This window comes from Phyllobates terribilis, unplaced genomic scaffold (genome assembly GCF_046119375.1).
Source record: "Phyllobates terribilis strain yellow unplaced genomic scaffold, ASM4611937v1 Scaffold_505__1_contigs__length_1300667, whole genome shotgun sequence".
NCBI classification, from domain to species: Eukaryota; Metazoa; Chordata; class Amphibia; order Anura; family Dendrobatidae; genus Phyllobates; species Phyllobates terribilis.
In genome coordinates, this window is record NW_027363265.1 from 1,059,466 (window position 1) to 1,080,415 (window position 20,950).

General features: G+C 45.2%; 11 non-coding genes and 5 pseudogenes across 11 annotated transcripts; all 16 read left to right on the plus strand.

Moving 5' to 3' along the window:
* The first annotated feature begins 90 nt into the window (after window positions 1–90).
* LOC141231175 (U2 spliceosomal RNA) lies at window positions 91–281 on the plus strand. The gene has a single exon (XR_012297584.1). It is a non-coding gene; the product is annotated as a U2 spliceosomal RNA (small nuclear RNA).
* Window positions 282–1,393: 1,112 nt separating this feature from the next.
* On the plus strand, window positions 1,394–1,584 carry LOC141231176 (U2 spliceosomal RNA). The gene has a single exon (XR_012297585.1). It is a non-coding gene; the product is annotated as a U2 spliceosomal RNA (small nuclear RNA).
* A 1,115-nt stretch (window positions 1,585–2,699) lies between these two features.
* On the plus strand, window positions 2,700–2,890 carry LOC141231177 (U2 spliceosomal RNA). Its single transcript, XR_012297586.1, has one exon. It is a non-coding gene; the product is annotated as a U2 spliceosomal RNA (small nuclear RNA).
* A 1,118-nt stretch (window positions 2,891–4,008) lies between these two features.
* Window positions 4,009–4,100, plus strand: LOC141230968 (U2 spliceosomal RNA; annotated as a pseudogene).
* An 809-nt stretch (window positions 4,101–4,909) lies between these two features.
* LOC141231439 (U2 spliceosomal RNA) lies at window positions 4,910–5,089 on the plus strand (annotated as a pseudogene).
* A 2,969-nt stretch (window positions 5,090–8,058) lies between these two features.
* Window positions 8,059–8,235, plus strand: LOC141231461 (U2 spliceosomal RNA; annotated as a pseudogene).
* A 1,115-nt stretch (window positions 8,236–9,350) lies between these two features.
* On the plus strand, window positions 9,351–9,541 carry LOC141231178 (U2 spliceosomal RNA). The gene has a single exon (XR_012297587.1). It is a non-coding gene; the product is annotated as a U2 spliceosomal RNA (small nuclear RNA).
* Window positions 9,542–10,656: 1,115 nt separating this feature from the next.
* On the plus strand, window positions 10,657–10,847 carry LOC141231179 (U2 spliceosomal RNA). Its single transcript, XR_012297588.1, has one exon. It is a non-coding gene; the product is annotated as a U2 spliceosomal RNA (small nuclear RNA).
* A 1,118-nt stretch (window positions 10,848–11,965) lies between these two features.
* LOC141231181 (U2 spliceosomal RNA) lies at window positions 11,966–12,156 on the plus strand. Its single transcript, XR_012297590.1, has one exon. It is a non-coding gene; the product is annotated as a U2 spliceosomal RNA (small nuclear RNA).
* A 1,115-nt stretch (window positions 12,157–13,271) lies between these two features.
* Window positions 13,272–13,462, plus strand: LOC141231182 (U2 spliceosomal RNA). Its single transcript, XR_012297591.1, has one exon. It is a non-coding gene; the product is annotated as a U2 spliceosomal RNA (small nuclear RNA).
* A 1,115-nt stretch (window positions 13,463–14,577) lies between these two features.
* LOC141231183 (U2 spliceosomal RNA) lies at window positions 14,578–14,768 on the plus strand. The gene has a single exon (XR_012297592.1). It is a non-coding gene; the product is annotated as a U2 spliceosomal RNA (small nuclear RNA).
* Window positions 14,769–15,886: 1,118 nt separating this feature from the next.
* On the plus strand, window positions 15,887–16,077 carry LOC141231184 (U2 spliceosomal RNA). The gene has a single exon (XR_012297593.1). It is a non-coding gene; the product is annotated as a U2 spliceosomal RNA (small nuclear RNA).
* Window positions 16,078–17,192: 1,115 nt separating this feature from the next.
* LOC141231185 (U2 spliceosomal RNA) lies at window positions 17,193–17,383 on the plus strand. The gene has a single exon (XR_012297594.1). It is a non-coding gene; the product is annotated as a U2 spliceosomal RNA (small nuclear RNA).
* A 1,115-nt stretch (window positions 17,384–18,498) lies between these two features.
* On the plus strand, window positions 18,499–18,590 carry LOC141230969 (U2 spliceosomal RNA; annotated as a pseudogene).
* Window positions 18,591–19,379: 789 nt separating this feature from the next.
* On the plus strand, window positions 19,380–19,560 carry LOC141231408 (U2 spliceosomal RNA; annotated as a pseudogene).
* Window positions 19,561–20,675: 1,115 nt separating this feature from the next.
* LOC141231186 (U2 spliceosomal RNA) lies at window positions 20,676–20,866 on the plus strand. The gene has a single exon (XR_012297595.1). It is a non-coding gene; the product is annotated as a U2 spliceosomal RNA (small nuclear RNA).
* Window positions 20,867–20,950: the final 84 nt, after the last annotated feature.

The following is a 20,950-nucleotide window of genomic DNA, read 5'->3' on the forward strand; positions in this document are numbered from 1 at the left end:
GTCTTCTTAACGGGAGTCCAGGAGCTCATCTCCACAAATGGACTTTTCAGGATCCTTGGGTGGCTCCGTAGTTTGAAACCAATTCTGGTTATCGCTTCTCGGCCTTTTGGCTAAGATCAAGTGTAGTATCTGTTCTTATCAGTTTAATATCTGATACGTCCCCTATCTGGGGACCATATATTAAATGGATTTTTAGAACAGGGAGATGGAAAAAGAGCTTGCTCTGTCCACTCCACGCATTGACCTGGTATTGCAGTATCTCCAGGACCGGTGCACCCCTTCTTTAATGCAGTTTCTAAAATCAGAAAGAATTGAATTCAATGTTTTTTGTTCATTTTGCTTGTTTGTCGGATTTTGGGATGGACTCTTTGGCTTTGCTTTTCTTCTCCTCATTGGATTTTTCATGTTCAAAGTTGCAGAAGCCAGATTACAAGCTCATTTTGGTTCAACTTCAGCAACTGTGCATTGCATTGCCATGTAATGTGATGCAATGCTATCTTTCTAGCTCTCCCTTTTTACTTCCTTTTGGATAAACAGACATATTAGGCAAGCATTTTGGAGCTTTCACCTAAATAACTACAGGTGGTGAGATAAGCTGCACAATATAATTGACCTTTCAGTATATTGTTGCACACACACCATCTATTTAGCAAATGCCCTTGTTATCAACAGCAGCCTTTTAAACTCACCTGAGCTAACAGGTATGTGCGCTGGTTACTCTGCTGCGCTTAAAATTTCTTTTTTGGTTTGCTACAATGCCTTTTCTGAAACGTTGTCTCCTTCTGCTGGAACACTGACTTCTTTCATTTAATGCCTGCAGACTATAAAAGAGAACCCAACCCAAAAAGTTTGGTTGATTAGTCTGTGGCATTCTGTTAAACTGTTGCTTATGGCGGTCTCTGTGAGCTTCTCAGCGACATTCAGCCAGCCAGGTATCCTGCCTGCAGTAGATGGAATGTGGCAATGGAACGCTGGCTGCGCGTGTCATAATAGGCTCTGAGCCTTTATATACCTGTGCACAGCAGCAGCCACCTTCAGTCTGCTGCTGGACAGCCAGCAGCAGCAGCAGGAGAGGTATGTAATCAGGAGCCCTCCTGCTAAGGGTAGACAGCTGCTCGTTCCACCCCACCCCCCGCCTTAATTGGTTCTCCTCCCTTCCAACGGTGTTGAGGCGGGTGGGAACAGCAGGGGGTGAAGGTGCTGTGTTTAAAGAGGTGGAGTTATGCAGATCTAAAACGCGTGGATTGCAGCAGCAGCAAGCCGAAAAGTGCAGGCATGTAAGGGATCTAGAGGTTGACAACATGTCTTCTTAACGGGAGTCCAGGAGCTCATCTCCACAAATGGACTTTTCAGGATCCTTGGGTGGCTCCGTAGTTTGAAACCAATTCTGGTTATCGCTTCTCGGCCTTTTGGCTAAGATCAAGTGTAGTATCTGTTCTTATCAGTTTAATATCTGATACGTCCCCTATCTGGGGACCATATATTAAATGGATTTTTAGAACAGGGAGATGGAAAAAGAGCTTGCTCTGTCCACTCCACGCATTGACCTGGTATTGCAGTATCTCCAGGACCGGTGCACCCCTTCTTTAATGCAGTTTCTAAAATCAGAAAGAATTGAATTCAATGTTTTTTGTTCATTTTGCTTGTTTGTCGGATTTTGGGATGGACTCTTTGGCTTTGCTTTTCTTCTCCTCATTGGATTTTTCATGTTCAAAGTTGCAGAAGCCAGATTACAAGCTCATTTTGGTTCAACTTCAGCAACTGTGTATTGCATTGCCATGTAATGTGATGCAATGCTATCTTTCTAGCTCTCCCTTTTTACTTCCTTTTGGATAAACAGACATATTAGGCAAGCATTTTGGAGCTTTCACCTAAATAACTACAGGTGGTGAGATAAGCTGCACAATATAATTGACCTTTCAGTATATTGTTGCACACACACCATCTATTTAGCAAATGCCCTTGTTATCAACAGCAGCCTTTTAAACTCACCTGAGCTAACAGGTATGTGCGCTGGTTACTCTGCTGCGCTTAAAATTTCTTTTTTGGTTTGCTACAATGCCTTTTCTGAAACGTTGTCTCCTTCTGCTGGAACACTGACTTCTTTCATTTAATGCCTGCAGACTATAAAAGAGAACCCAACCCAAAAAGTTTGGTTGATTAGTCTGTGGCATTCTGTTAAACTGTTGCTTATGGCGGTCTCTGTGAGCTTCTCAGCGACATTCAGCCAGCCAGGTATCCTGCCTGCAGTAGATGGAATGTGGCAATGGAACGCTGGCTGCGCGTGTCATAATAGGCTCTGAGCCTTTATATACCTGTGCACAGCAGCAGCCACCTTCAGTCTGCTGCTGGACAGCCAGCAGCAGCAGCAGCAGGAGAGGTATGTAATCAGGAGCCCTCCTGCTAAGGGTAGACAGCTGCTCGTTCCACCCCACCCCCCGCCTTAATTGGTTCTCCTCCCTTCCAACGGTGTTGAGGCGGGTGGGAACAGCAGGGGGTGAAGGTGCTGTGTTTAAAGAGGTGGAGTTATGCAGATCTAAAACGCGTGGATTGCAGCAGCAGCAAGCCGAAAAGTGCAGGCATGTAAGGGATCTAGAGGTTGACAACATGTCTTCTTAACGGGAGTCCAGGAGCTCATCTCCACAAATGGACTTTTCAGGATCCTTGGGTGGCTCCGTAGTTTGAAACCAATTCTGGTTATCGCTTCTCGGCCTTTTGGCTAAGATCAAGTGTAGTATCTGTTCTTATCAGTTTAATATCTGATACGTCCCCTATCTGGGGACCATATATTAAATGGATTTTTAGAACAGGGAGATGGAAAAAGAGCTTGCTCTGTCCACTCCACGCATTGACCTGGTATTGCAGTATCTCCAGGACCGGTGCACCCCTTCTTTAATGCAGTTTCTAAAATCAGAAAGAATTGAATTCAATGTTTTCTGTTCATTTTGCTTGTTTGTCGGATTTTGGGATGGACTCTTTGGCTTTGCTTTTCTTCTCCTCATTGGATTTTTCATGTTCAAAGTTGCAGAAGCCAGATTACAAGCTCATTTTGGTTCAACTTCAGCAACTGTGCATTGCATTGCCATGTAATGTGATGCAATGCTATCTTTCTAGCTCTCCCTTTTTACTTCCTTTTGGATAAACAGACATATTAGGCAAGCATTTTGGAGCTTTCACCTAAATAACTACAGGTGGTGAGATAAGCTGCACAATATAATTGACCTTTCAGTATATTGTTGCACACACACCATCTATTTAGCAAATGCCCTTGTTATCAACAGCAGCCTTTTAAACTCACCTGAGCTAACAGGTATGTGCGCTGGTTACTCTGCTGCGCTTAAAATTTCTTTTTTGGTTTGCTACAATGCCTTTTCTGAAACGTTGTCTCCTTCTGCTGGAACACTGACTTCTTTCATTTAATGCCTGCAGACTATAAAAGAGAACCCAACCCAAAAAGTTTGGTTGATTAGTCTGTGGCATTCTGTTAAACTGTTGCTTATGGCGGTCTCTGTGAGCATCTCAGCGACATTCAGCCAGCCAGGTATCCTGCCTGCAGTAGATGGAATGTGGCAATGGAACGCTGGCTGCGCGTGTCATAATAGGCTCTGAGCCTTTATATACCTGTGCACAGCAGCAGCCACCTTCAGTCTGCTGCTGGACAGCCAGCAGCAGCAGCAGCAGCAGGAGAGGTATGTAATCAGGAGCCCTCCTGCTAAGGGTAGACAGCTGCTCGTTCCACCCCACCCCCCGCCTTAATTGGTTCTCCTCCCTTCCAACGGTGTTGAGGCGGGTGGGAACAGCAGGGGGTGAAGGTGCTGTGTTTAAAGAGGTGGAGTTATGCAGATCTAAAACGCGTGGATTGCAGCAGCAGCAAGCCGAAAAGTGCAGGCATGTAAGGGATCTAGAGGTTGACAACATGTCTTCTTAACGGGAGTCCAGGAGCTCATCTCCACAAATGGACTTTTCAGGATCCTTGGGTGGCTCCGTAGTTTGAAACCAATTCTGGTTATCGCTTCTCGGCCTTTTGGCTAAGATCAAGTGTAGTATCTTTCGAAAAGGCGGTTTTGGATGTTGGCCGCCCTAGTAGATTGATACATTATGCACACTGGGGTTTAGGCGCTTGTTAGTACGCCAGGTGGCTAATATAGTCATCTGGTGGAAAGCATGGCCCCCCAGGATCGACGCCATTGGGCCGGGGAAGATCGAAAGCCCGAAGTGTGAAGTGCCCCAGGAGTGGTGACCCTGGGGTGCCTTAACTCACTGGGATTGGGAACCCCACTTGAGTTTATGGCACATTTGCACAAGCACTTCAAATTTTCTTTCTTCGCACACACCCTTATTCCGGGCCTTCTGGCCTTAGGATGGGGAATTTTTCAATTCCCGGTCGAAGGTCCGGGCAGTATTATACTGTGAAACCTTCACTATTTATTTAATTTCTTTGTCACTGTGTGTCCACTTATTCACGTGTGTCACGTCCTACTAGGATTTTGTCGGGATGCGGTTCCCTTACGGGTTCCTCTCTTGGCAGGTCTAGGGGGGGAGTGTGTGGCCATCAGGTTCCGCTCCCCCCTGAACCCCCCTGGCTCTCCTCTTTCGGGAGGAGAGCGTTGTTGGCTCCCCTCTTTCGGGAGGGGAGCACAGTCTTTGGCTCCCAGTGCCTTGCTCGGGTGAGAACTCGGGCAGGTGCTGGTGGTAAGATTGGGTCGCCTCTGGCTTCGGCTGGAGGTGGCTTTTTGTCCCTGTTACTCGCTGTGGCCTTTTGGCTCGGAGGGACGGGGAATGGTTTGGGGGACCCTTCTCCTTTTGGAGAGGGTTTCATGAAGACCAGCATCCTAGTGCACTTTTTTTGTGGCACTTGTCACTTTTTTAAGCGCACTCGGGTTTTGTACACGAATTCGGGCTTTCGCCAAAAGAATTTAAAAAAAAAAAAAAAAAATCTGTTCTTATCAGTTTAATATCTGATACGTCCCCTATCTGGGGACCATATATTAAATGGATTTTTAGAACAGGGAGATGGAAAAAGAGCTTGCTCTGTCCACTCCACGCATTGACCTGGTATTGCAGTATCTCCAGGACCGGTGCACCCCTTCTTTAATGCAGTTTCTAAAATCAGAAAGAATTGAATTCAATGTTTTTTGTTCATTTTGCTTGTTTGTCGGATTTTGGGATGGACTCTTTGGCTTTGCTTTTCTTCTCCTCATTGGATTTTTCATGTTCAAAGTTGCAGAAGCCAGATTACAAGCTCATTTTGGTTCAACTTCAGCAACTGTGCATTGCATTGCCATGTAATGTGATGCAATGCTATCTTTCTAGCTCTCCCTTTTTACTTCCTTTTGGATAAACAGACATATTAGGCAAGCATTTTGGAGCTTTCACCTAAATAACTACAGGTGGTGAGATAAGCTGCACAATATAATTGACCTTTCAGTATATTGTTGCACACACACCATCTATTTAGCAAATGCCCTTGTTATCAACAGCAGCCTTTTAAACTCACCTGAGCTAACAGGTATGTGCGCTGGTTACTCTGCTGCGCTTAAAATTTCTTTTTTGGTTTGCTACAATGCCTTTTCTGAAACGTTGTCTCCTTCTGCTGGAACACTGACTTCTTTCATTTAATGCCTGCAGACTATAAAAGAGAACCCAACCCAAAAAGTTTGGTTGATTAGTCTGTGGCATTCTGTTAAACTGTTGCTTATGGCGGTCTCTGTGAGCTTCTCAGCGACATTCAGCCAGCCAGGTATCCTGCCTGCAGTAGATGGAATGTGGCAATGGAACGCTGGCTGCGCGTGTCATAATAGGCTCTGAGCCTTTATATACCTGTGCACAGCAGCAGCCACCTTCAGTCTGCTGCTGGACAGCCAGCAGCAGCAGCAGCAGGAGAGGTATGTAATCAGGAGCCCTCCTGCTAAGGGTAGACAGCTGCTCGTTCCACCCCACCCCCCGCCTTAATTGGTTCTCCTCCCTTCCAACGGTGTTGAGGCGGGTGGTAACAGCAGGGGGTGAAGGTGCTGTGATTAAAGAGGTGGAGTTATGCAGATCTAAAACGCGTGGATTGCAGCAGCAGCAAGCCGAAAAGTGCAGGCATGTAAGGGATCTAGAGGTTGACAACATGTCTTCTTAACGGGAGTCCAGGAGCTCATCTCCACAAATGGACTTTTCAGGATCCTTGGGTGGCTCCGTAGTTTGAAACCAATTCTGGTTATCGCTTCTCGGCCTTTTGGCTAAGATCAAGTGCAGTGATCTACCGGTTGCTGCCTTGGTCTTGGCTGAGAGGTGCCTTGGGTACCCGGCTCCTTGGCCTCGGGGGATCGCTGCATGTAGCAGTGCGGCTTCACCCCCTTGCTGCTTTTGGGGAGCCGGATTAGTCCCGGGGCAACGAGGGGCGATCAGCCTGCCTGCTTTTTTTAAGTAGGCGAGGAGGATTTTTGCCACCTTTGGTGTGAAGATATGGACGGGAGAAGCCCAAATATGCTGACCTGTGAAGAGGTCCCAGTTTTTGCAAGATTGAAGAATGCAGTGCGGTTTATTTTTTTGGATCCAGAGAAGAAGAAGTCTGGCTTGTTTTTTTTGGTAGAGAAGATTTTGTTTGAACTATTGGAAGTTCAAATGGAACAAGTTTTGTCTATGTTGGAGTTCCCGAAGAGAGGGATATATGATGTTATTTTTTGTTCAGAAGATATCTTTTCTGACTTTTGGAAGAGAATGGATCTAGTGAAGGAAGATTCGATACTTGAAGGTGTTTTTTTTGTGTCGCATTTTCCTAGGAAGGAAAGGCTAATAGTAATAAGGATGTATAGTCCTTTCATATTGGAAGAAGAGATCATGACCTTTTTATCCCGGTACTGTGAGAAAGTGAGTTCTGCTGGCAAAATGTTTAACCGATATGGTTTTTGGACCACGAGGTGGAGGTTCCTGGTCAAGTTCAAGGAAAGTTCGGATGGTGTTGTGGTACTCCCACCAAGTAGATTCAAAATCGGGACAGTTAATGGAGATATGTTCTTTACAGGTATGCCGAAGTTTTGTAGGCGTTGTAAACAGTATGGCCATGAAAAGGATTCCTGTACATTACAGTGGTGTGCCAAGTGTGAAGAAGTGGGACATAAGGCAGAGAATTGTGAAAAAAGTAAGAAATGTAATCTATGTGGTGGCAGTGGTCATTTATATGATTGCTGTCCTGTCAATAAAAGGGAGGAGAAGTCAGTTGACAAGGAAGATGGAAAAGAAGAAGAGTCTGAAGCTGCCCCCCATGATGAAACGGAAGAGAACATATCTCAAAAGAAGGAGGAACAAATAAGAGATATAAGAAAAGAAGGTGATCATATGGAAGAAGATACTGAGAGTGATATCACAGACGTTGAGATTGAAAATACTAGCTTGGAAGAAGAAGTGGAGGTGGATAGGGAGTCAGAAGATCAGGAGGAAAGTGAGTCCTCCAGTCAGGATGAAAAGGAAGGTGCTGTAAGTAATATGGAAGAGGAGGAGGAGGGTGAAGAAACTAGTGAAGAAGAAAGAGAGGATGTCGCATGTGAAGCCAGAGAAGAAATTGAAGGAGTTTTGTCATCTGGGAAGGACTCTAGTAAAGCAAATGATGTTTCAGAAAAAAATATGAGGGAGATGGAGGAGAGACAAGAAGTGTTGAAAATGCTAAATAGTTGTGAAGGGGGGAGTCAGGCTAGTCTAAGGCGCAAAGTGTGGAATAACATTTATAGCGATATGCATCGTTTTTTTTCAACTTACAGAATACCTCAGTCGTTGGCTAAAGAGGTAGAAGAAGCTTGGGATGGTCGGTTTCTGGATGGAAGGCTTTTGAATGCCTTGGCAGCATATGGCCTGAAGAGAGGAATGTTGCCTTAAATCGTAATGGTAAAGATTGTAATGTTGTGATGTAAAGAATATGGAATAACTGTATTGTGATAATATAAACGTATATATATAAAATAAGATTGGAAAAATGGATATATGACCCACAATGATGGATAACAACCTAATACCATTTGGAAATCATTGCAAAGCATGAAATGGTAAATATGGGACTTGTAATCTGAGTGGAAAAAAAAAAATTAAAAAAAAAAAAAAAAATCTGTTCTTATCAGTTTAATATCTGATACGTCCCCTATCTGGGGACCATATATTAAATGGATTTTTAGAACAGGGAGATGGAAAAAGAGCTTGCTCTGTCCACTCCACGCATTGACCTGGTATTGCAGTATCTCCAGGACCGGTGCACCCCTTCTTTAATGCAGTTTCTAAAATCAGAAAGAATTGAATTCAATGTTTTTTGTTCATTTTGCTTGTTTGTCGGATTTTGGGATGGACTCTTTGGCTTTGCTTTTCTTCTCCTCATTGGATTTTTCATGTTCAAAGTTGCAGAAGCCAGATTACAAGCTCATTTTGGTTCAACTTCAGCAACTGTGCATTGCATTGCCATGTAATGTGATGCAATGCTATCTTTCTAGCTCTCCCTTTTTACTTCCTTTTGGATAAACAGACATATTAGGCAAGCATTTTGGAGCTTTCACCTAAATAACTACAGGTGGTGAGATAAGCTGCACAATATAATTGACCTTTCAGTATATTGTTGCACACACACCATCTATTTAGCAAATGCCCTTGTTATCAACAGCAGCCTTTTAAACTCACCTGAGCTAACAGGTATGTGCGCTGGTTACTCTGCTGCGCTTAAAATTTCTTTTTTGGTTTGCTACAATGCCTTTTCTGAAACGTTGTCTCCTTCTGCTGGAACACTGACTTCTTTCATTTAATGCCTGCAGACTATAAAAGAGAACCCAACCCAAAAAGTTTGGTTGATTAGTCTGTGGCATTCTGTTAAACTGTTGCTTATGGCGGTCTCTGTGAGCTTCTCAGCGACATTCAGCCAGCCAGGTATCCTGCCTGCAGTAGATGGAATGTGGCAATGGAACGCTGGCTGCGTGTGTCATAATAGGCTCTGAGCCTTTATATACCTGTGCACAGCAGCAGCCACCTTCAGTCTGCTGCTGGACAGCCAGCAGCAGCAGCAGCAGGAGAGGTATGTAATCAGGAGCCCTCCTGCTAAGGGTAGACAGCTGCTCGTTCCACCCCACCCCCCGCCTTAATTGGTTCTCCTCCCTTCCAACGGTGTTGAGGCGGGTGGGAACAGCAGGGGGTGAAGGTGCTGTGTTTAAAGAGGTGGAGTTATGCAGATCTAAAACGCGTGGATTGCAGCAGCAGCAAGCCGAAAAGTGCAGGCATGTAAGGGATCTAGAGGTTGACAACATGTCTTCTTAACGGGAGTCCAGGAGCTCATCTCCACAAATGGACTTTTCAGGATCCTTGGGTGGCTCCGTAGTTTGAAACCAATTCTGGTTATCGCTTCTCGGCCTTTTGGCTAAGATCAAGTGTAGTATCTGTTCTTATCAGTTTAATATCTGATACGTCCCCTATCTGGGGACCATATATTAAATGGATTTTTAGAACAGGGAGATGGAAAAAGAGCTTGCTCTGTCCACTCCACGCATTGACCTGGTATTGCAGTATCTCCAGGACCGGTGCACCCCTTCTTTAATGCAGTTTCTAAAATCAGAAAGAATTGAATTCAATGTTTTTTGTTCATTTTGCTTGTTTGTCGGATTTTGGGATGGACTCTTTGGCTTTGCTTTTCTTCTCCTCATTGGATTTTTCATGTTCAAAGTTGCAGAAGCCAGATTACAAGCTCATTTTGGTTCAACTTCAGCAACTGTGCATTGCATTGCCATGTAATGTGATGCAATGCTATCTTTCTAGCTCTCCCTTTTTACTTCCTTTTGGATAAACAGACATATTAGGCAAGCATTTTGGAGCTTTCACCTAAATAACTACAGGTGGTGAGATAAGCTGCACAATATAATTGACCTTTCAGTATATTGTTGCACACACACCATCTATTTAGCAAATGCCCTTGTTATCAACAGCAGCCTTTTAAACTCACCTGAGCTAACAGGTATGTGCGCTGGTTACTCTGCTGCGCTTAAAATTTCTTTTTTGGTTTGCTACAATGCCTTTTCTGAAACGTTGTCTCCTTCTGCTGGAACACTGACTTCTTTCATTTAATGCCTGCAGACTATAAAAGAGAACCCAACCCAAAAAGTTTGGTTGATTAGTCTGTGGCATTCTGTTAAACTGTTGCTTATGGCGGTCTCTGTGAGCTTCTCAGCGACATTCAGCCAGCCAGGTATCCTGCCTGCAGTAGATGGAATGTGGCAATGGAACGCTGGCTGCGCGTGTCATAATAGGCTCTGAGCCTTTATATACCTGTGCACAGCAGCAGCCACCTTCAGTCTGCTGCTGGACAGCCAGCAGCAGCAGCAGCAGGAGAGGTATGTAATCAGGAGCCCTCCTGCTAAGGGTAGACAGCTGCTCGTTCCACCCCACCCCCCGCCTTAATTGGTTCTCCTCCCTTCCAACGGTGTTGAGGCGGGTGGGAACAGCAGGGGGTGAAGGTGCTGTGTTTAAAGAGGTGGAGTTATGCAGATCTAAAACGCGTGGATTGCAGCAGCAGCAAGCCGAAAAGTGCAGGCATGTAAGGGATCTAGAGGTTGACAACATGTCTTCTTAACGGGAGTCCAGGAGCTCATCTCCACAAATGGACTTTTCAGGATCCTTGGGTGGCTCCGTAGTTTGAAACCAATTCTGGTTATCGCTTCTCGGCCTTTTGGCTAAGATCAAGTGTAGTATCTGTTCTTATCAGTTTAATATCTGATACGTCCCCTATCTGGGGACCATATATTAAATGGATTTTTAGAACAGGGAGATGGAAAAAGAGCTTGCTCTGTCCACTCCACGCATTGACCTGGTATTGCAGTATCTCCAGGACCGGTGCACCCCTTCTTTAATGCAGTTTCTAAAATCAGAAAGAATTGAATTCAATGTTTTTTGTTCATTTTGCTTGTTTGTCGGATTTGGGGATGGACTCTTTGGCTTTGCTTTTCTTCTCCTCATTGGATTTTTCATGTTCAAAGTTGCAGAAGCCAGATTACAAGCTCATTTTGGTTCAACTTCAGCAACTGTGCATTGCATTGCCATGTAATGTGATGCAATGCTATCTTTCTAGCTCTCCCTTTTTACTTCCTTTTGGATAAACAGACATATTAGGCAAGCATTTTGGAGCTTTCACCTAAATAACTACAGGTGGTGAGATAAGCTGCACAATATAATTGACCTTTCAGTATATTGTTGCACACACACCATCTATTTAGCAAATGCCCTTGTTATCAACAGCAGCCTTTTAAACTCACCTGAGCTAACAGGTATGTGCGCTGGTTACTCTGCTGCGCTTAAAATTTCTTTTTTGGTTTGCTACAATGCCTTTTCTGAAACGTTGTCTCCTTCTGCTGGAACACTGACTTCTTTCATTTAATGCCTGCAGACTATAAAAGAGAACCCAACCCAAAAAGTTTGGTTGATTAGTCTGTGGCATTCTGTTAAACTGTTGCTTATGGCGGTCTCTGTGAGCTTCTCAGCGACATTCAGCCAGCCAGGTATCCTGCCTGCAGTAGATGGAATGTGGCAATGGAACGCTGGCTGCGCGTGTCATAATAGGCTCTGAGCCTTTATATACCTGTGCACAGCAGCAGCCACCTTCAGTCTGCTGCTGGACAGCCAGCAGCAGCAGCAGCAGCAGGAGAGGTATGTAATCAGGAGCCCTCCTGCTAAGGGTAGACAGCTGCTCGTTCCATCCCACCCCCCGCCTTAATTGGTTCTCCTCCCTTCCAACGGTGTTGAGGCGGGTGGGAACAGCAGGGGGTGAAGGTGCTGTGTTTAAAGAGGTGGAGTTATGCAGATCTAAAACGCGTGGATTGCAGCAGCAGCAAGCCGAAAAGTGCAGGCATGTAAGGGATCTAGAGGTTGACAACATGTCTTCTTAACGGGAGTCCAGGAGCTCATCTCCACAAATGGACTTTTCAGGATCCTTGGGTGGCTCCGTAGTTTGAAACCAATTCTGGTTATCGCTTCTCGGCCTTTTGGCTAAGATCAAGTGTAGTATCTGTTCTTATCAGTTTAATATCTGATACGTCCCCTATCTGGGGACCATATATTAAATGGATTTTTAGAACAGGGAGATGGAAAAAGAGCTTGCTCTGTCCACTCCACGCATTGACCTGGTATTGCAGTATCTCCAGGACCGGTGCACCCCTTCTTTAATGCAGTTTCTAAAATCAGAAAGAATTGAATTCAATGTTTTTTGTTCATTTTGCTTGTTTGTCGGATTTGGGGATGGACTCTTTGGCTTTGCTTTTCTTCTCCTCATTGGATTTTTCATGTTCAAAGTTGCAGAAGCCAGATTACAAGCTCATTTTGGTTCAACTTCAGCAACTGTGCATTGCATTGCCATGTAATGTGATGCAATGCTATCTTTCTAGCTCTCCCTTTTTACTTCCTTTTGGATAAACAGACATATTAGGCAAGCATTTTGGAGCTTTCACCTAAATAACTACAGGTGGTGAGATAAGCTGCACAATATAATTGACCTTTCAGTATATTGTTGCACACACACCATCTATTTAGCAAATGCCCTTGTTATCAACAGCAGCCTTTTAAACTCACCTGAGCTAACAGGTATGTGCGCTGGTTACTCTGCTGCGCTTAAAATTTCTTTTTTGGTTTGCTACAATGCCTTTTCTGAAACGTTGTCTCCTTCTGCTGGAACACTGACTTCTTTCATTTAATGCCTGCAGACTATAAAAGAGAGCCCAACCCAAAAAGTTTGGTTGATTAGTCTGTGGCATTCTGTTAAACTGTTGCTTATGGCGGTCTCTGTGAGCTTCTCAGCGACATTCAGCCAGCCAGGTATCCTGCCTGCAGTAGATGGAATGTGGCAATGGAACGCTGGCTGCGCGTGTCATAATAGGCTCTGAGCCTTTATATACCTGTGCACAGCAGCAGCCACCTTCAGTCTGCTGCTGGACAGCCAGCAGCAGCAGCAGCAGGAGAGGTATGTAATCAGGAGCCCTCCTGCTAAGGGTAGACAGCTGCTCGTTCCACCCCACCCCCCGCCTTAATTGGTTCTCCTCCCTTCCAACGGTGTTGAGGCGGGTGGGAACAGCAGGGGGTGAAGGTGCTGTGTTTAAAGAGGTGGAGTTATGCAGATCTAAAACGTGTGAATTGCAGCAGCAGCAAGCCGAAAAGTGCAGGCATGTAAGGGATCTAGAGGTTGACAACATGTCTTCTTAACGGGAGTCCAGGAGCTCATCTCCACAAATGGACCTTTCAGGATCCTTGGGTGGCTCCGTAGTTTGAAACCAATTCTGGTTATCGCTTCTCGGCCTTTTGGCTAAGATCAAGTGTAGTATCTGTTCTTATCAGTTTAATATCTGATACGTCCCCTATCTGGGGACCATATATTAAATGGATTTTTAGAACAGGGAGATGGAAAAAGAGCTTGCTCTGTCCACTCCACGCATTGACCTGGTATTGCAGTATCTCCAGGACCGGTGCACCCCTTCTTTAATGCAGTTTCTAAAATCAGAAAGAATTGAATTCAATGTTTTTTGTTCATTTTGCTTGTTTGTCGGATTTTGGGATGGACTCTTTGGCTTTGCTTTTCTTCTCCTCATTGGATTTTTCATGTTCAAAGTTGCAGAAGCCAGATTACAAGCTCATTTTGGTTCAACTTCAGCAACTGTGCATTGCATTGCCATGTAATGTGATGCAATGCTATCTTTCTAGCTCTCCCTTTTTACTTCCTTTTGGATAAACAGACATATTAGGCAAGCATTTTGGAGCTTTCACCTAAATAACTACAGGTGGTGAGATAAGCTGCACAATATAATTGACCTTTCAGTATATTGTTGCACACACACCATCTATTTAGCAAATGCCCTTGTTATCAACAGCAGCCTTTTAAACTCACCTGAGCTAACAGGTATGTGCGCTGGTTACTCTGCTGCGCTTAAAATTTCTTTTTTGGTTTGCTACAATGCCTTTTCTGAAACGTTGTCTCCTTCTGCTGGAACACTGACTTCTTTCATTTAATGCCTGCAGACTATAAAAGAGAACCCAACCCAAAAAGTTTGGTTGATTAGTCTGTGGCATTCTGTTAAACTGTTGCTTATGGCGGTCTCTGTGAGCTTCTCAGCGACATTCAGCCAGCCAGGTATCCTGCCTGCAGTAGATGGAATGTGGCAATGGAACGCTGGCTGCGCGTGTCATAATAGGCTCTGAGCCTTTATATACCTGTGCACAGCAGCAGCCACCTTCAGTCTGCTGCTGGACAGCCAGCAGCAGCAGCAGCAGGAGAGGTATGTAATCAGGAGCCCTCCTGCTAAGGGTAGACAGCTGCTCGTTCCACCCCACCCCCCGCCTTAATTGGTTCTCCTCCCTTCCAACGGTGTTGAGGCGGGTGGGAACAGCAGGGGGTGAAGGTGCTGTGTTTAAAGAGGTGGAGTTATGCAGATCTAAAACGCGTGGATTGCAGCAGCAGCAAGCCGAAAAGTGCAGGCATGTAAGGGATCTAGAGGTTGACAACATGTCTTCTTAACGGGAGTCCAGGAGCTCATCTCCACAAATGGACTTTTCAGGATCCTTGGGTGGCTCCGTAGTTTGAAACCAATTCTGGTTATCGCTTCTCGGCCTTTTGGCTAAGATCAAGTGTAGTATCTGTTCTTATCAGTTTAATATCTGATACGTCCCCTATCTGGGGACCATATATTAAATGGATTTTTAGAACAGGGAGATGGAAAAAGAGCTTGCTCTGTCCACTCCACGCATTGACCTGGTATTGCAGTATCTCCAGGACCGGTGCACCCCTTCTTTAATGCAGTTTCTAAAATCAGAAAGAATTGAATTCAATGTTTTTTGTTCATTTTGCTTGTTTGTCGGATTTGGGGATGGACTCTTTGGCTTTGCTTTTCTTCTCCTCATTGGATTTTTCATGTTCAAAGTTGCAGAAGCCAGATTACAAGCTCATTTTGGTTCAACTTCAGCAACTGTGCATTGCATTGCCATGTAATGTGATGCAATGCTATCTTTCTAGCTCTCCCTTTTTACTTCCTTTTGGATAAACAGACATATTAGGCAAGCATTTTGGAGCTTTCACCTAAATAACTACAGGTGGTGAGATAAGCTGCACAATATAATTGACCTTTCAGTATATTGTTGCACACACACCATCTATTTAGCAAATGCCCTTGTTATCAACAGCAGCCTTTTAAACTCACCTGAGCTAACAGGTATGTGCGCTGGTTACTCTGCTGCGCTTAAAATTTCTTTTTTGGTTTGCTACAATGCCTTTTCTGAAACGTTGTCTCCTTCTGCTGGAACACTGACTTCTTTCATTTAATGCCTGCAGACTATAAAAGAGAACCCAACCCAAAAAGTTTGGTTGATTAGTCTGTGGCATTCTGTTAAACTGTTGCTTATGGCGGTCTCTGTGAGCTTCTCAGCGACATTCAGCCAGCCAGGTATCCTGCCTGCAGTAGATGGAATGTGGCAATGGAACGCTGGCTGCGCGTGTCATAATAGGCTCTGAGCCTTTATATACCTGTGCACAGCAGCAGCCACCTTCAGTCTGCTGCTGGACAGCCAGCAGCAGCAGCAGCAGCAGGAGAGGTATGTAATCAGGAGCCCTCCTGCTAAGGGTAGACAGCTGCTCGTTCCATCCCACCCCCCGCCTTAATTGGTTCTCCTCCCTTCCAACGGTGTTGAGGCGGGTGGGAACAGCAGGGGGTGAAGGTGCTGTGTTTAAAGAGGTGGAGTTATGCAGATCTAAAACGCGTGGATTGCAGCAGCAGCAAGCCGAAAAGTGCAGGCATGTAAGGGATCTAGAGGTTGACAACATGTCTTCTTAACGGGAGTCCAGGAGCTCATCTCCACAAATGGACTTTTCAGGATCCTTGGGTGGCTCCGTAGTTTGAAACCAATTCTGGTTATCGCTTCTCGGCCTTTTGGCTAAGATCAAGTGTAGTATCTGTTCTTATCAGTTTAATATCTGATACGTCCCCTATCTGGGGACCATATATTAAATGGATTTTTAGAACAGGGAGATGGAAAAAGAGCTTGCTCTGTCCACTCCACGCATTGACCTGGTATTGCAGTATCTCCAGGACCGGTGCACCCCTTCTTTAATGCAGTTTCTAAAATCAGAAAGAATTGAATTCAATGTTTTTTGTTCATTTTGCTTGTTTGTCGGATTTGGGGATGGACTCTTTGGCTTTGCTTTTCTTCTCCTCATTGGATTTTTCATGTTCAAAGTTGCAGAAGCCAGATTACAAGCTCATTTTGGTTCAACTTCAGCAACTGTGCATTGCATTGCCATGTAATGTGATGCAATGCTATCTTTCTAGCTCTCCCTTTTTACTTCCTTTTGGATAAACAGACATATTAGGCAAGCATTTTGGAGCTTTCACCTAAATAACTACAGGTGGTGAGATAAGCTGCACAATATAATTGACCTTTCAGTATATTGTTGCACACACACCATCTATTTAGCAAATGCCCTTGTTATCAACAGCAGCCTTTTAAACTCACCTGAGCTAACAGGTATGTGCGCTGGTTACTCTGCTGCGCTTAAAATTTCTTTTTTGGTTTGCTACAATGCCTTTTCTGAAACGTTGTCTCCTTCTGCTGGAACACTGACTTCTTTCATTTAATGCCTGCAGACTATAAAAGAGAACCCAACCCAAAAAGTTTGGTTGATTAGTCTGTGGCATTCTGTTAAACTGTTGCTTATGGCGGTCTCTGTGAGCTTCTCAGCGACATTCAGCCAGCCAGGTATCCTGCCTGCAGTAGATGGAATGTGGCAATGGAACGCTGGCTGCGCGTGTCATAATAGGCTCTGAGCCTTTATATACCTGTGCACAGCAGCAGCCACCTTCAGTCTGCTGCTGGACAGCCAGCAGCAGCAGCAGCAGGAGAGGTATGTGATCAGGAGCCCTCCTGCTAAGGGTAGACAGCTGCTCGTTCCACCCCACCCCCCGCCTTAATTGGTTCTCCTCCCTTCCAACGGTGTTGAGGCGGGTGGGAACAGCAGGGGGTGAAGGTGCTGTGTTTAAAGAGGTGGAGTTATGCAGATCTAAAACGCGTGGATTGCAGCAGCAGCAAGCCGAAAAGTGCAGGCATGTAAGGGATCTAGAGGTTGACAACATGTCTTCTTAACGGGAGTCCAGGAGCTCATCTCCACAAATGGACTTTTCATGATCCTTGGGTGGCTCCGTAGTTTGAAACCAATTCTGGTTATCGCTTCTCGGCCTTTTGGCTAAGATCAAGTGTAGTATCTGTTCTTATCAGTTTAATATCTGATACGTCCCCTATCTGGGGACCATATATTAAATGGATTTTTAGAACAGGGAGATGGAAAAAGAGCTTGCTCTGTCCACTCCACGCATTGACCTGGTATTGCAGTATCTCCAGGACCGGTGCACCCCTTCTTTAATGCAGTTTCTAAAATCAGAAAGAATTGAATTCAATGTTTTTTGTTCATTTTGCTTGTTTGTCGGATTTTGGGATGGACTCTTTGGCTTTGCTTTTCTTCTCCTCATTGGATTTTTCATGTTCAAAGTTGCAGAAGCCAGATTACAAGCTCATTTTGGTTCAACTTCAGCAACTGTGCATTGCATTGCCATGTAATGTGATGCAATGCTATCTTTCTAGCTCTCCCTTTTTACTTCCTTTTGGATAAACAGACATATTAGGCAAGAATTTTGGAGCTTTCACCTAAATAACTACAGGTGGTGAGATAAGCTGCACAATATAATTGACCTTTCAGTATATTGTTGCACACACACCATCTATTTAGCAAATGCCCTTGTTATCAACAGCAGCCTTTTAAACTCACCTGAGCTAACAGGTATGTGCGCTGGTTACTCTGCTGCGCTTAAAATTTCTTTTTTGGTTTGCTACAATGCCTTTTCTGAAACGTTGTCTCCTTCTGCTGGAACACTGACTTCTTTCATTTAATGCCTGCAGACTATAAAAGAGAACCCAACCCAAAAAGTTTGGTTGATTAGTCTGTGGCATTCTGTTAAACTGTTGCTTATGGCGGTCTCTGTGAGCTTCTCAGCGACATTCAGCCAGCCAGGTATCCTGCCTGCAGTAGATGGAATGTGGCAATGGAACGCTGGCTGCGCGTGTCATAATAGGCTCTGAGCCTTTATATACCTGTGCACAGCAGCAGCCACCTTCAGTCTGCTGCTGGACAGCCAGCAGCAGCAGCAGCAGGAGAGGTATGTAATCAGGAGCCCTCCTGCTAAGGGTAGACAGCTGCTCGTTCCACCCCACCCCCCGCCTTAATTGGTTCTCCTCCCTTCCAACGGTGTTGAGGCGGGTGGGAACAGCAGGGGGTGAAGGTGCTGTGTTTAAAGAGGTGGAGTTATGCAGATCTAAAACGCGTGGATTGCAGCAGCAGCAAGCCGAAAAGTGCAGGCATGTAAGGGATCTAGAGGTTGACAACATGTCTTCTTAACGGGAGTCCAGGAGCTCATCTCCACAAATGGACTTTTCAGGATCCTTGGGTGGCTCCGTAGTTTGAAACCAATTCTGGTTATCGCTTCTCGGCCTTTTGGCTAAGATCAAGTGTAGTATCTTTCGAAAAGGCGGTTTTGGATGTTGGCCGCCCTAGTAGATTGATACATTATGCACACTGGGGTTTAGGCGCTTGTTAGTACGCCAGGTGGCTAATATAGTCATCTGGTGGAAAGCATGGCCCCCCAGGATCGACGCCATTGGGCCGGGGAAGATCGAAAGCCCGAAGTGTGAAGTGCCCCAGGAGTGGTGACCCTGGGGTGCCTTAACTCACTGGGATTGGGAACCCCACTTGAGTTTATGGCACATTTGCACAAGCACTTCAAATTTTCTTTCTTCGCACACACCCTTATTCCGGGCCTTCTGGCCTTAGGATGGGGAATTTTTCAATTCCCGGTCGAAGGTCCGGGCAGTATTATACTGTGAAACCTTCACTATTTATTTAATTTCTTTGTCACTGTGTGTCCACTTATTCACGTGTGTCACGTCCTACTAGGATTTTGTCGGGATGCGGTTCCCTTACGGGTTCCTCTCTTGGCAGGTCTAGGGGGGGAGTGTGTGGCCATCAGGTTCCGCTCCCCCCTGAACCCCCCTGGCTCTCCTCTTTCGGGAGGAGAGCATTGTTGGCTCCCCTCTTCCGGGAGGGGAGCACAGTCTTTGGCTCCCAGTGCCTTGCTCGGGTGAGAACTCGGGCAGGTGCTGGGGGTGAGATTGGGTCGCCTCTGGCTTCGGCTGGAGGTGGCTTTTTGTCCCTGTTCCTCGCTGTGGCCTTTTGGCTCGGAGGGACGGGGAATGGTTTGGGGGACCCTTCTCCTTTTGGAGAGGGTTTCAAGAAGACCAGCATCCTAGTGCACTTTTTTTGTGGCACTTGTCACTTTTTTAAGCGCACTCGGGTTTTGTACACGAATTCGGGCTTTCGATAAAAAAAAATCTGTTCTTATCAGTTTAATATCTGATACGTCCCCTATCTGGGGACCATATATTAAATGGATTTTTAGAACAGGGAGATGGAAAAAGAGCTTGCTCTGTCCACTCCACGCATTGACCTGGTATTGCAGTATCTCCAGGACCGGTGCACCCCTTCTTTAATGCAGTTTCTAAAATCAGAAAGAATTGAATTCAATGTTTTTTGTTCATTTTGCTTGTTTGTCGGATTTTGGGATGGACTCTTTGGCTTTGCTTTTCTTCTCCTCATTGGATTTTTCATGTTCAAAGTTGCAGAAGCCAGATTACAAGCTCATTTTGGTTCAACTTCAGCAACTGTGCATTGCATTGCCATGTAATGTGATGCAATGCTATCTCTTTAGCTCTCCCTTTTTACTTCCTTTTGGATAAACAGACATATTAGGCAAGCATTTTGGAGCTTTCACCTAAATAACTACAGGTGGTGAGATAAGCTGCACAATATAATTGACCTTTCAGTATATTGTTGCACACACACCATCTATTTAGCAAATGCCCTTGTTATCAACAGCAGCCTTTTAAACTCACCTGAGCTAACAGGTATGTGCGCTGGTTACTCTGCTGCGCTTAAAATTTCTTTTTTGGTTTGCTACAATGCCTTTTCTGAAACGTTGTCTCCTTCTGCTGGAACACTGACTTCTTTCATTTAATGCCTGCAGACTATAAAAGAGAACCCAACCCAAAAAGTTTGGTTGATTAGTCTGTGGCATTCTGTTAAACTGTTGCTTATGGCGGTCTCTGTGAGCTTCTCAGCGACATTCAGTCAGCCAGGTATCCTGCCTGCAGTAGATGGAATGTGGCAATGGAACGCTGGCTGCGCGTGTCATAATAGGCTCTGAGCCTTTATATACCTGTGCACAGCAGCAGCCACCTTCAGTCTGCTGCTGGACAGCCAGCAGCAGCAGCAGCAGGAGAGGTATGTAATCAGGAGCCCTCCTGCTAAGGGTAGACAGCTGCTCGTTCCACCCCACCCCCCGCCTTAATTGGTTCTCCTCCCTTCCAACGGTGTTGAGGCGGGTGGGAACAGCAGGGGGTGAAGGTGCTGTGTTTAAAGAGGTGGAGTTATGCAGATCTAAAACGCGTGGATTGCAGCAGCAGCAAGCCGAAAAGTGCAGGCATGTAAGGGATCTAGAGGTTGACAACATGTCTTCTTAACGGGAGTCCAGGAGCTCATCTCCACAAATGGACTTTTCAGGATCCTTGGGTGGCTCCGTAGTTTGAAACCAATTCTGGTTATCGCTTCTCGGCCTTTTGGCTAAGATCAAGTGTAGTATCTGTTCTTATCAGTTTAATATCTGATACGTCCCCTATCTGGGGACCATATATTAAATGGATTTTTAGAACAGGGAGATGGAAAAAGAGCTTGCTCTGTCCACTCCACGCATTGACCTGGTATTGCAGTATCTCCAGGACCGGTGCACCCCTTCTTTAATGCAGTTTCTAAAATCAGAAAGAATTGAATTCAATGTTTTTTGTTCATTTTGCTTGTTTGTCGGATTTTGGGATGGAC